Genomic DNA, 13,296 nt, shown 5'->3' with positions numbered 1-13,296 from the left:
ACCAGTAAAATTTAATATGCACCAATCTTATCAATGATCATGTCATCAATTCTAAAAATTACATAGAAATAACTTATTCATTAGAATAAGTTTGTTTTAGAATGAGAAAGCATTTGCATATGCTACATAGACAATTGATTTATAAATTATATTTTCTAGAAGAAAATTCCTTCCAGTTAAAAAAAATTCTGATTAAAGTAATTGTATTTTGGGACTATGAGCCCCCACTTTTGGCCTTCGTGGAGCAATTGATACTGGACTAACGCTCCTGTTGTATACAGTTAGAAAGCTAGACAAAATATGTAAAATAATGTTTTCAGACACTGGAAAATAGGCAGCACAAGGCAGTGATCTCTGAAGAAGAGAAATAAAGAAAGATGAGCCCTGTGATCACCCAAGCTTTCTGAGAGAGGCAGAAGGAGGAACCTAGGCAAAGCATAAAGATCTCCCTCATTAGAGCTTGGAGAGTGTGAGGTATTTGGAAGAGCAGAACAGAAATGGAGAGAAGGGAGTACACAGAGCAAGCACTCCAGAAACCTTCACAGGGCTAACCTTGAGTGGTGGAATAAAGCTGCCCGTGACAAGGGACACTTAAGACTGAAGTAACTGCCAAGGAACTATAAATTCAACAACCAGTGGAGCTTGCACAGAGCTGGACTGCGTTCACGCTCCAGCCAACCAGAGTGAAGAGAACTTGATGTACACTCTGATATTCAGTAGAGATTAGAGAATAGCCATGACTTAGGAAAAGGCCTAACCTAACAAAACAATAAAAGATGCTCTATAACAGCCCTAACTAAGCTTAAAAACAAACACTGAAAAGATCAAGCTGATCCCCAAGTAAGTTGCTTTCTGACCAAAATAAACTTAATACTCTTTAAAAGACAATAAAACCCAGTCAGCAATGAAACATCAAACATGTCCAGCATCCAATAAAAATTTATTTCACATGCAACTAAGTAGGAAATAATAACCTATAATTACAAGAAAAATCAGCCAATAGAAATAAACCCAGATAGGTTGGGCACGTGGCTCACGCCTATAATCCCAGCACTTTGGGAGGCCGAGGCAGGCAGATCACTTGAGGTCAGGAATTCGAGACCAGCCTGACCAACATGGTGAAACTCCGTCTCTACTAAAAATACAAAAATCAGCTGGGTGTGGTGGCAGGCACCAGTAATCCCAGCTACTTGAGTGGCTAAGGCAGGAGAATTGCCTGAACCTGGGAGGCAGAGGTTGTAGTGAGCAGAGATTGTGCCACTGCACTCCAACCTGAGTGACAGAGTGAGACTCCATCTCAAAAGAAAAGAAAAGAAAAGAAATAGACCCAGATATTATGAGAGGATGAATCAACAAGCTAGCTCTTTAACTATTAAAATAGGTATTTAAGCTATTATAAATACGTTCAAGGATTTAAAGGCAATCATGAACAAAATAAGAAAATTAAACCTTAAAAAATAACCAAATTGTATGTCTAGAGCTGAAAAATGCAATATTTGAAATTAAAAATTCACTGGATCAGCTTAAAAGCAGATTAGATGCCTCAGAAAAAGAGATCAGTGAACTTAAAGGCAGAAAATAGACTTTAAAGAGAAACACACTAACAGATTTAGACCAATAAATCCATTACTTTAGATGAAGTGGGAAAATTCCTTCAAAAACACAAATTGCCAAAGCTGAAAAAAGAAAACAAAATCCAAATAGCCCTGTATTTATTAAAGAAATTTAACCTTAATTTAAAATCCTCCCCCTACACACACACACAAAAAAAATAGGTCTGGATAACTTCACAATATTGTATCAAATGTTTAAAGGTGAAATAATTCCATTGTACATAATTTTTTAATAAAATAGAGACATGGGGAACACTGCTCAATAATTACAAAATAATAAAAATCATTCCAACAAAGGCTCACAAGAATTATAAGAGGAAAGATATTTTTCTGAATATTATGGTTGAGAATAGAGCTATGAAGAATCTGAGAGTTAACTTATAGGTAAAGGGTTTCACTAGGCAGATATACAGTCATTCTAATCTGGAGGAATGACATGGAATAATATTAAGTAAAAAAGTGTATATGCTTGGGAAGTGGGTACAATTGGACCATCTCATTGGATTCATTTCAGAGACTTTGAGGGCTAGGTTTAGGCTTCAAAAATAGATAATGTCATAACCATACAACACTTTGCATTCCAAGGAAAGGGGTTTGGATTTTTATTCCGGAAGCAGTTGGAGAGTCAAGGAAAGTTTCTGAGCATGGAAGTGGCACAGTCAAACAGAAATTTTGGAATCTTGATCCGATAAAAACTATTTGGCTTTTTATCGGAAAGTTTAGGACAAACAAGACAGGACAATCCTGCAGTGGCCTGCTGTTCCTTGGGAATGGAAAGGAGAATGCAGCACTGAGAGAAAGCCTCAGGGTAGATTCAAAGAACATCAGCCCCAAAACTAATCACATTCACATTCTCTAAGTATCAAGATTTAAAATGAATAGGCTACTGCAGGCTGTCATTTCTAAGCCCCAAATGAACCTCATATGGGGTGAAATTTTATCAGCAGTACCTTACCCATGTGAGAAAATAAATATTACTTCAATTTATGCTGTATTCTTGATCTGTTAAAACAAACTAAATATGGCCTGAGAAGGACTCTGTATTTCTATAGTTGAGTCCTTGTGGATTAACTGTAAACTAGCTTAACACACAAAATTTAATAGTACCATATTCCTGGGAAGACAATCAAAGCTTCAGGTACATTTGGCTACCTGATGGGTCATTTAAACATTTATAAAGATTTATAAAGGGATTTCACTCAATTGTCATTTTCAATTTTTTTCTTTTTTTGACGAGTCTTGCTCTGTTGCCTAGGCTGAAGTGCAGTGGCATGATCTCAGCTTATCAGGTTCTAGCAATTCTCCTGACTCAGCCTCCTGAGTAGCTGGGATTACAGGCACATGCCACCCCTAGCTAATTTTTTGTATTTTTGGTAGAGACGGGGTTTCACCATGTTGGCTAGGCTGGTCTCAAACTCCTGACCCTCAAGTGATCCACCTACCTCGGCCTCCCAAAGTGCTGGGATTCTGGTTGTATGAAAGCTTTCCCATGTAAGAGGGCCGATCTTATAACAGTAGATTACTATGCTACGGTGTATTTCCACCAGGTACAGAAAGCTTTTTATGGTTCATTGAGGACAATCCCTTCACAATCTAAAACCCGAAGATTGGATCTTCTGAGAACATCAGAGAAAGACTGTCTTTGCCATCCACACTACAGCAAATTTTGAAGACTGGAACCTTGGGTTCATAATCTCACAACTGAGAAGGGTCCCTCCACACTCCTGGAACTGTATACCCATTGGGACCCTTAAGGTAAAACTAACCAGGAAAGTTTCTCCCCAGAAAAAGATGGCATCCTTGATGTGAACAGCTTTTCCCAAGATCACAGATCAAGACTTCTACTATCACGAGATTCTTATCTTTGAATATTTTTCCTTGTTTATGCCCCTATGAACAACAGAAATGAAAAGGGGATCTATTATGTGCACTTATAAGGTATCCTTTTATTTGTGAAGGATTTTGCAGCCAGCCTTATACATGAATAACTTTTAATAGAAAAAAGATGAAGGCCCAACGTAGGTGAGAAATTTTAGTGGTATATACGTTGCCTCAGACTCAGTCAAAACTCCTCTTAACCATAACATGGATTAAAGTGAGCATTGCCAGGAGGCCTTCGCTGTCCTAGAAGGACATCATTTTCCATGTTTTACAATAAAAGATGCAATAATTAGAAATGTCTCCTTCATAATAGGCTCTACGCAAATTCTACTTTAAAGGCTATCATTACACAACAGGCTTTAAATTATCTTGTAAAAGTTATGCTGAAAAATAGAATTAGCTAAACATAAAATTACCTGTGCAGCTGCTGACACTTGTGGCCTACGGAGAAATACATCAAATGTAGATTATAAAAATTCCGTTGTAGGGGATTAATGAAAAGACATTTACTCAAGTGAGTAGACTCTTCATCTAGTTCATTCTTTTATCTACTTAATTTTAGGTGGTTTGGATTATGGGGACCCTGGGTATGCAGCATATTCCAAACTCTTGGTTTTATCCTCCCAATAGTCATAATAATAGCCTCCCTGATGTGTTGTATTTTCTCAAAGTTTTTAAATATTTGCACGAAGCCATCTCTAGAACCTCACATAGTCTCCCTTCAACAGGAATGACAAAAGCTGAAAGAAATGTGTGACCATGAGGACACTGTAACCCATGAATGACATGCTAAAACCGGAAACCCAAGATGATCCTAACTGAGAGTGGTGCTAACATCATAAGTTTTAGTCATACTCTCACCTAAGTGAGAACCTGGCCAAAAAACAGGAATTTTTTTAAAACAAAATTATGGGAGGCCATTATTTTGGACTGAGCTCATGCAATAGGCCCCAACAAACCAAACTAAAATAGAGTCACTCATGCTAAATGTGACATAGTCAAGCTAAGCCTTTAAGAAAACACATAGATGCTAGCATGAACAGACCAGGTTTTGTTTTTCTCCTGTTAACAGAATGTTCCAGCATAAGGAGGTACCCTCTATTCAGTCCTTATTCCCTCTTTGTAAAACTCATTGTTCTACTGTTTCCCAGGGAGTTTCAAAACCATATAAGCACATTTACGATAGTGATAGTAACGTCAATGACTAAGGTTTTGGTCAATCTCTCAATGTTGAGAAAATGACCAAAAGGGAAGAATTGTCAGAGCAAACTAAATATGGTCTGAGAAGGACTCTATACTTCTATAGTTGAGTCCTTGTGGATGAACTGTAACCTAGCTTAATAGACAAAATTAAAAACCTAACTTATTAGTATGTACCCGTAAAAATAGCTGAGTGTTGGCCAATCCCAGTGGCTATACTTCAACCACTCATAGACTGTGTAATGTTCAAACTGCATTCAAATAAGGCAATTCTTGAGCTATAACCAGTCTCACTCTTTCTATACCTCACTTCTTGTTCATCTACGTCACTTTTTTTTGGCCTATAAATTTGTTCTGACCATGAGGCACCCCTGGAGTGTCTGTGAATCTGCTGTGATTCTGGGGGCTGCCTGATTTGTGAATCCTTCATTAATCAATTAAACTCTTTTAAATTAAATTTGGCCAAAGTTTTTATTTTATCAGATCTAAAATGACACTTAAATTTAGTCCCAAATGTCTGTGCACGAAATCTATTTTAGGTAAGACCCATGAAGCTCTCTGCCACAATTTTTTTTTTTTTTTTTTTTTTTTTTGAGACGGAGTCTCGCTCTGTCGCCCAGGCTGGAGTGCAGTGGCGCAATCTCGGCTCACTGCACGCTCCGCCTACCCGGTTCAAGTCATTCTCCTGCCTCAGCCTCTCCGAGTAGCTGGGACTACAGGCGCCCGCCACCACGCCCGGCTAATTTTTTGTATTTTTAGTAGAGACGGGGTTTCACCGTGGTCTCGATCTCCTGACCTCGTGATCCGCCCGTCTCGGCCTCCCAAAGTGCTGGGATTACAAGCGTGAGCCACCGCGCCCGGCTCTCTGCCACAATTTTTAACACGACATTAAGTTCAAGTAAATTTATAATGGGAAGCAATTATCTACATACATTGTACGTAGATTTTCTATTGACTTTAGGAAGATGAACTGATCTTCTGAATTTGAAAATGATCAATGCTGATTAAATCAGATATATTTTATGTCATCTATAGTTTTATTCTTTTGCTTTCAAAATGAAACTGGACTAACGCATGTTTTTCTCTCCTCAATTAACTAAGGTCTATGTGCACCTATCTCTGAGGTAGCATCTAATCCTCTACAGTTCTCTAGTGAACATTGTCAGGGGACTAAGGCAGACAAGAATATGATATGCTGTGATTTCACAGCAGTAAATAAACCACGGCAATGAAATTAACATTGTGAATTTGTTAACAGGGCAATTGATAAATGATAATTTTCATGACAATCATTGTAAAGAAAGACACTGTTTCCATGCCACTCTACTCCAAGCAAAAAATCAAAACAAACAAAAAGCCCTTAAAACATGAATAGTTAGTGTCGCAGGAAAGTTACGAATACTTTAAGTGCTGTTCTTTTGAGTAAATATAGAAAATATTCACTCACCCCTTCATTCATTTGTTCAACCAGCATGTGCTAAGTTTTGCTCTCCCTTGGGCACTGCAGTGGTTTGAAGTGAGTGAGATCCAGAGCCCTCCATAAAGGGAACAGGGAGCAGCACTCATGTAACTCCAGCAAATTACTAAGGTAATATTGTAAGCAAAAGCTCCCCTTAAAACACTTCGCAGGCTTGAAAACAATTTTCAAAAATCATGGAAATGAAAGAATGCATAAAATCCCTCACACTTCTCAAGTCTTACAGCTCCATAAGATTATGAAATTATAAAATATTGTTTTATTTTATAATAGTTTTTAAAGTTTTAAAATATCATCCTAGCAATATTTAATGCAAAAATGCTCTCCTTAAGCAGTCATTTGCACACAGTAAGCATTTACTGTCTGACAGACACTGTAACAAGAGCTGTTCCTTCGCTGAAAAAGGTCACAGTCTAATGGTAGGACTCCTATTTGCATGCACCTTACAATTTACCAAGGGATTGTTTTTTAACCCATTTGATTCTAACAACACCCTGTGTATTAAGGAGGCAGGTAATGTGCTATTTTTCTAGAGATCAGCTAGAACACCAAGATCTCACGTTTGTACAGCTGATCTAACTCCTAATCCAGTGCTCTTTCAAATGCAACACACACAAACACGTATTCCCTTTCAAGTTTTCTGTCGCACATGGTCATGAAATTGTGGGTTTACACCAAATGTGAAAACGCTGGTTTACATTTTCTCAAGTGAAATCTCTCACTATATTAGATTATGACTCCATCATCAGGTGGCTGATGTACAAGGAAAAGAGTAGTCTTTATAATTATACAGGGCCAATTACATGGCGGGTTCTGTCTTACCACAATACATGTATTAAATTAACTAATCCTCAGGATAATCCTAGAAAGTAACCTTCTGTTATCATCCACTCTGTTATCATCCTCATAATAAGGGATATCCTCATATCCATTATTATAATCCATAATAATGGATCCTCATATCCCTTATTATGAGGAAATTTGCTTTATATAAGAAACACAAAAGTTAAATAGCGCCCAAGTTGAGAAAGTGACAGGGATTTATTAGGTTGGTGCAAAAGTAATTGCGGGTTTTGCCATTACTTTCAATGGCAAGAACCACAATTACTTTTGTACCAATGTAATAACATGACACAATTTGGCTGCAGAGCTAGCCCTATAATATATCACGATATTTAAGAGAGAAAGGCTATTTTTCTGCTCCAAAAGATACTCATTAGCCAGGTGCAATGTCTGATATATATTTCAATAGTTACATTTTAAGGCAAATATCAGCATGTATCAGTATTACATATGACACACATTTCAAACCATTGCCTGATAACATTTTAGCATGAATTATTTCATTGGATTAACTAGTTACTAGTTACATAGCTTGGCTATTAGGATTGGGTCACAGGATAGAAATATTTTGAAGGGAATGAATGTAGATTGATCAAAAGCATAGAAAACCTTCTAGAAGGTCAGGGCTGCATGTGGGCTGGTATAAAGGTGCCCTCGGAAAAAAGGGGGATGCTATGAGAACACTGAATGCTTAAACTGGGGAGGAAGAGGGAATAATGAGCCCAAGAGAAAAAGTCAATGGTCAATAGACATCCCACAGAGTTCTCACTCTGGGGATGTAGGTAGACGCGTCACCTCATTATACTATAATGAAGCATGTGTTCTCATAAAGATGTGTGCACAGTTCAGAGAAGGTCTGAAAAAACCCTGATCGACTTCACCAGGGTAGGGAGAAAGGTCGGAGAAGAGACATATCTGAGGAGGTAGCTCCTAAGGAATGGACAAAAGATCGCCAGGCAGAAAACGGGTTACGGTAGGCGGCTATTGTGATGTTTTGATTTCTGGAGCATTCAAACAACAAAATGATTGAAGTATTTTAAATAAGTAGCAAAACATTTTACTTTACTACTAAAGATAACATATTTCAAAATGAGGTAGTATAATGGAATTGTCAAAATAACCGATAATAGATTCTTTTCTGTGACAAGTTTGAGTAGATGACAAACCAACCAGAAGGCACTAAATGTCATGAAAAATGGGGGAGAAGGGCCTCACTACAGGAAGTGGCAGGAGACATCGCATTTAATGAGTTCCTCCTATGTGGTAGTTTTTTGCTTATATCTTTTAATTGTATTTTCAAAATAAATCTACCTGATGTTATGCCCACTTACAATTGAGAAAACGGAAGTCTACAGAAGTATCTGCCACCAGTTAAGTGGAAGACCTAGAATCTGAATCGAGACAGGTATGATTCTCAAGTTCATGCTCTTTCTAGAGTATCATTTGCTCCATTTTCCCTGCCTTTTTCACTCTAACCTCCTTAGGAAATACAGATAAGAGAGTTCCATCGAGGATCTAAAAAAGCCTCCTTCAGCAATGCCCCAGCAAACCCTTGTTTAGGCCTAGCTAGTGGAAACTTAGAAGAGGAAGAATCGGGAGAATTAGCAAAGCTTTCTTCCTTCTCCTGAATGCTCTTTGCCTTGGAGCAAGGTGTTACTTTTGTTGCCATGTGTCTTCAGCTCTGGAGATCTGACCGGTGTCAGGAAGAGCAGAGAGGACAAAGCAAAGAGGGATATTTAAGACTTGACTATACATAATAAGGCTTTAAAGGAAAGGAGAAAGGATCTTGAGGTTCCTACACTGCTCAGTAGAGTACTACAGGACAGAAGAGCAGAAAAGGTTTAAAGCAAAAGCCCCAGGTAGGAAAAAGAGTCCAGATGGATTCATATTAGCACCTAAGCACAAATGTAGGTGGCTGGATAAGGCACGAGTCTTAAAGAGGTGAAGTTTCCCTAATGTACGTGACCAAAGAAGAGAGAGCTGCAGCAACAAAGTTACAGGCAGCCAGTCTTCCCAATTCTTTCTAGCATCATTAAAGGAAATAGAATGGTAGAATGTTCTTGGAAAGGACCTACTCAGCTGTAACATCAGAGGGTAGGAGACAGGATATGCATAGGAACCATATTGAATAGAGATCCAAGGAGTTGGTGAATGCCAAGGAAGTTCTCAAGAAGGATGACAATCCCCAGGTCAAGGGTGAATTGTGGTTAACTGTTATCTAGGATCTTCTCACTCTCCTTTATCCAGCACTCCCTTCCCTCTCCTCATATCAGGATTATGACACTGCTCTGAAATCATCAGCAGCTTCCTTTTATTTAGGGAATGATCCACACTTCTCTGGCAGGCATTCAGTATGCTTTCTAATGTGGCCCAACTTCCCTTTCCAACCTGGTCTTCTATTCCTACTATAGGAACCCTCCACCACGTTAAACTGATATATGCTCTGTTCCTAAATAAATGTTGTTCTTTCCTACTTTCATGCATTTTTTCTCTGTATTACCTCTGCCCCAGGGCCCCTCTCCTTTATTTCCTACTCTCTTGCCCACTCTGAACCTTATACACAGTATGGAGTGCACAAAAGTTGTCCCATAGAGCCTACCTCCAGGTTATATTTATCTGTCTTATCTCCTTGATACTTTGTAAACTCTTGAAGGCCAATGAAATACCTATTTAAACTATTAATCCAAGGCATAATTCCTTATACACCACAGACTGTCAACATATAACTAATAGATGAAGATACTAAAACGAATAATGACTATATTGACTAAGGAGACCTGGAAGGATCATTTGCCAATATTTAGTCTAATGTCTTCATTTTAGAGACAAGGAAATTTAATCCCAAGGAAGTTGACGATCTTGATCTGTATAATATCTAGTAGAGCCAGAGCCAGGACTCATTAAGGAAGCCCTGATGGGCCTTACACTTGTGCTTCTGAACATATGGGTGAATGAGTTCCTTCATTTCCTGGTGGGCAATAGTGCTCCTTTGTCGTGGCCAGGAGCACTATTGTCGAAGCTTTAGCATCCTGCCTTCCATTCTGCTGCTCCCATCTATGGTGTCACAGTCCCAGAATGCCAACCCCAAACCTCCACTCCCCTGTTGTGGGCACACTACCCAGGGTTCCATATCTCTCTGGCTCCTGCCCACTCTGATGTCAATTATGTCTGTCAGACAGTAAATGCTTATGATGTCACCTGCTGCTTTCCTGCTGTGTCTCCTTGATAGAGAACAGTCACTTTGCTGAAGCAGAGGAAAGACTTTCACCCATGACCAGCTGTGTGGGGGTGTTACTTTCTCCTCTTTTCCAAGTTCTAACACAAATTTCTGTAGTTGAGGGTTTTGATAATCTGAGTAATACACCCAGGCATATCCCAGACTCCCCATGCCTTCTGAGAGACCCATTGTTTTCGGCATACTCTTGGACCTAGTCTTTTTGTTACATTAGGATAAGTTATTTCCTACAGGAAACTCCTGTTCCTCATAAAAGAAGCATTTTCCCTATAGTCAAATAGCACCTCTCTTCCTTTTCTTGGGTATATTTGACCCTAGAATTCTACAACACAATTAGAAAATTGTATAATTTCTAGATTGTATAATTTCAGATTTGTGGTAACTTAACACTTTCACAAGAATACACACACACACACACACACACACACACACCCACAGATACAGTTGAGTCTTATTTATAGTAGTTATGTTCTAGAAAGTTACATCGATCCCTGAATTAGCAAATACTGAATTATTGCTCCTAGGGGAAATACAGAATTAGTTTCATGTGAGCCTCTAGTGACATTTTTATCAAGTGATCAATATACAACCTTGTTTTATGTGCATTTCTGTAAAAACAACTTAATTAATATATATTACTGATTCATTAACATTGATCTAACAGTCAATAGCACAATAACTCAAGCCTACACTCATGTACTTCTTCTGGGAAACACACCAAAGCTTTCTTGCACTGAGGAATGCTAGACAGCACTTCACCACTATGCTTGGGGGCCATTTGAAAAGCAAAATCACCAACAAAAAATACAAACATGCAAAAAGGTGCTAGTGAACATACCATGAAGAGAAAGAACCCTTATTTACACTGTGAGAAATGAAACGAGAAAGCAGAGGGCAGAGAGTCACCTTGTTCCACATAAGCTGGGAACATGCGCACATTGCGTGACAAATTTTTCATCACCCTGCGTATGACCAAAAATGTCCATAAAAGTAGCAGAGTATTGGCTTGGGGGTTACAAAATTCAGTGCATATGCAATTTTGTGTATCAGAAATAATGAGGCTCCACTACATGTGTACTGGCTATATGTACAACCTCATTTTTTGAGGGTTTCAGTGAGTGTTGTGCCTGGGAGAAACGGCTCTCCTGCTGGGCACTTCATTCCCCCTCCCTCCCTCCCACCTTGCCTTTGAAACTCTAACTCACTTTCCACTTGGTCAACAGCAACCCTCATAACCACTTGGGAGGGGCCCTCTTCTCTGTACTGTTTCCTTCCTTTCATTTTTCAACTAGTAACTTTATCTCCAGTTCTGGAATTATTCTTTTATTCCCAGTCTAAGTTTTGTTCTTTTTTTAAGAATATTTTTATCTTTCTTGTTGGTATTTTAACGAATGTTATGTAGGCAATATATAAATAAAAGAATGTTCAGTGAATTTTACATTCCCCCCCCCTCACTGCTGCTCCTAGTCACCTAGTTCCTTTTCTCCTCGGCAGGGGCAACCACTCCCACATTACTTACGTATCTTTCCAGAGATATTCTATTCATATCCAAGTGTAATAGTTTTATGTAAATAGCCCTCTGTATAAATATATATATGCATCTTGCTTTTTTCACTTATTGATGAATCTTGGGGGTAGTTCACACCAGTGTACATAATCTGGCAAACATTATACAACCATTATCCTCATATTATATTGTGCGGGTAATCAATATGTTACACACAATTTATGGGATGTCTTTGATACTTATGCCATGAGAATAATCATCTTCTGCCCCCATGTAAGACTTGAACAGAGCACATGACTTGATTTATATGCCTTTGATAACTTAAGTCTCAATACAGAAAGAATGCCCAGTCCAAGGTATTATTCAAATGCTTGAATCTGCATTCAAGGTTAGGCTCTCATGCCAAGGCATGATTTTGGTGGCTGCCTGGCTGCACTGAAGCAGAGGTTATGGTGGGTGTTTCTAGCTGCTCCTTTCCCGCTGGGGCAGGGATACGCTTCCTCATTATCTGGTACTTACAGAAGGATTAGAGCAGACTCTTTCTTTTGATGAATGCTTCCCTGAGTTCCCCAGAGAACCACTGGTGGAAAACTGTCTCTTGCATTTCCTTTGACTGAGGCAGATCTGAGTCCTGGGTATAGCTACTGGCAACAGCTTCTGACTCCTTCCTTGTCCACCTTCCTTGCTATCATGTTTCCTAGTCCAGGGGCTACGCAGAACTTCTGTATTAATTTCCCTGCTGCTCTAACAATGTACCACAAACTCAGTGGCTTGAAACAACACAAATGGAGTATCTTACAGTTCTAGAAGTCAGAAGTCTGACATGGGTAACACAGGGCTAATCAGGTGTCTGCAGGGCTATGTTGCTTCTGGGGGCTCTAGCAGAGAACCTATGACCTTGACTTTTCTAGCTTCCAGAGGCTCTCTGCATTCCTTGGCTCACGTTTCCTTCCATCTTTAAAACTAACAATGGCCAACTGAGTCATTTTCATGCTGCATCCTACTGACACTAACTCTCTTGCCACCTTTCACTTACAAGGACCCTTGTGATTACATGGGGCCAAGGACAATCTCTCCACCTCAAAGTTGGCTAGTTACCAACTTTATTCTGCCTGCAACTTTAATTCCCTTTGCCATGTAACTTACATTCACAGGCTCCAGGAATCAGGATATGGATATCTTGGGAGGTTGTGATCTTGCCTACTATACCCACTATCCAGTCAGTTATATCTGTGCACAGGAAGCCTATGTCTATCTGTACACAGGTTACTGTTACACTGGCTATCTGTGCAAAGGTTACTCATAACCTATGCACAGATAGCCAATAACCATGCCTTACTTGCTCTGACAAATGTAGTGCCACTGATGTCAATGCAGATACCTTATGGACTGTCATGGGCACTTGAGATTTCTTGAGCATGACCCAGCACCAAGTTCTTGGAAACACTCAACTTCAAGGAACACATTTCTGAGTGATCCTCTCCAGCAACAGCCAACCTCAAGTGCTATCATCTCGCTGCTTCTCCCTCTCAAAAATAAC

The 13,296-nt window shown here is 39.2% G+C and overlaps 1 long non-coding RNA gene across 1 annotated transcript in view; it reads right to left on the bottom strand.

Moving 5' to 3' along the window:
• Positions 1 to 13,296, bottom strand: part of LOC131382477 (uncharacterized) — a 99,514-nt gene that overhangs the window by 61,498 nt on the left and 24,720 nt on the right. The window lies entirely within an intron of this gene.

Source organism: Hylobates moloch, unplaced genomic scaffold (genome assembly GCF_009828535.3).
Source record: "Hylobates moloch isolate HMO894 unplaced genomic scaffold, HMol_V3 SCAFFOLD_26, whole genome shotgun sequence".
Taxonomy (NCBI): Eukaryota; Metazoa; Chordata; class Mammalia; order Primates; family Hylobatidae; genus Hylobates; species Hylobates moloch.
Note: the sequence above shows the minus strand (reverse complement) of the source record. Positions and strands in the feature narration are given on the sequence as shown.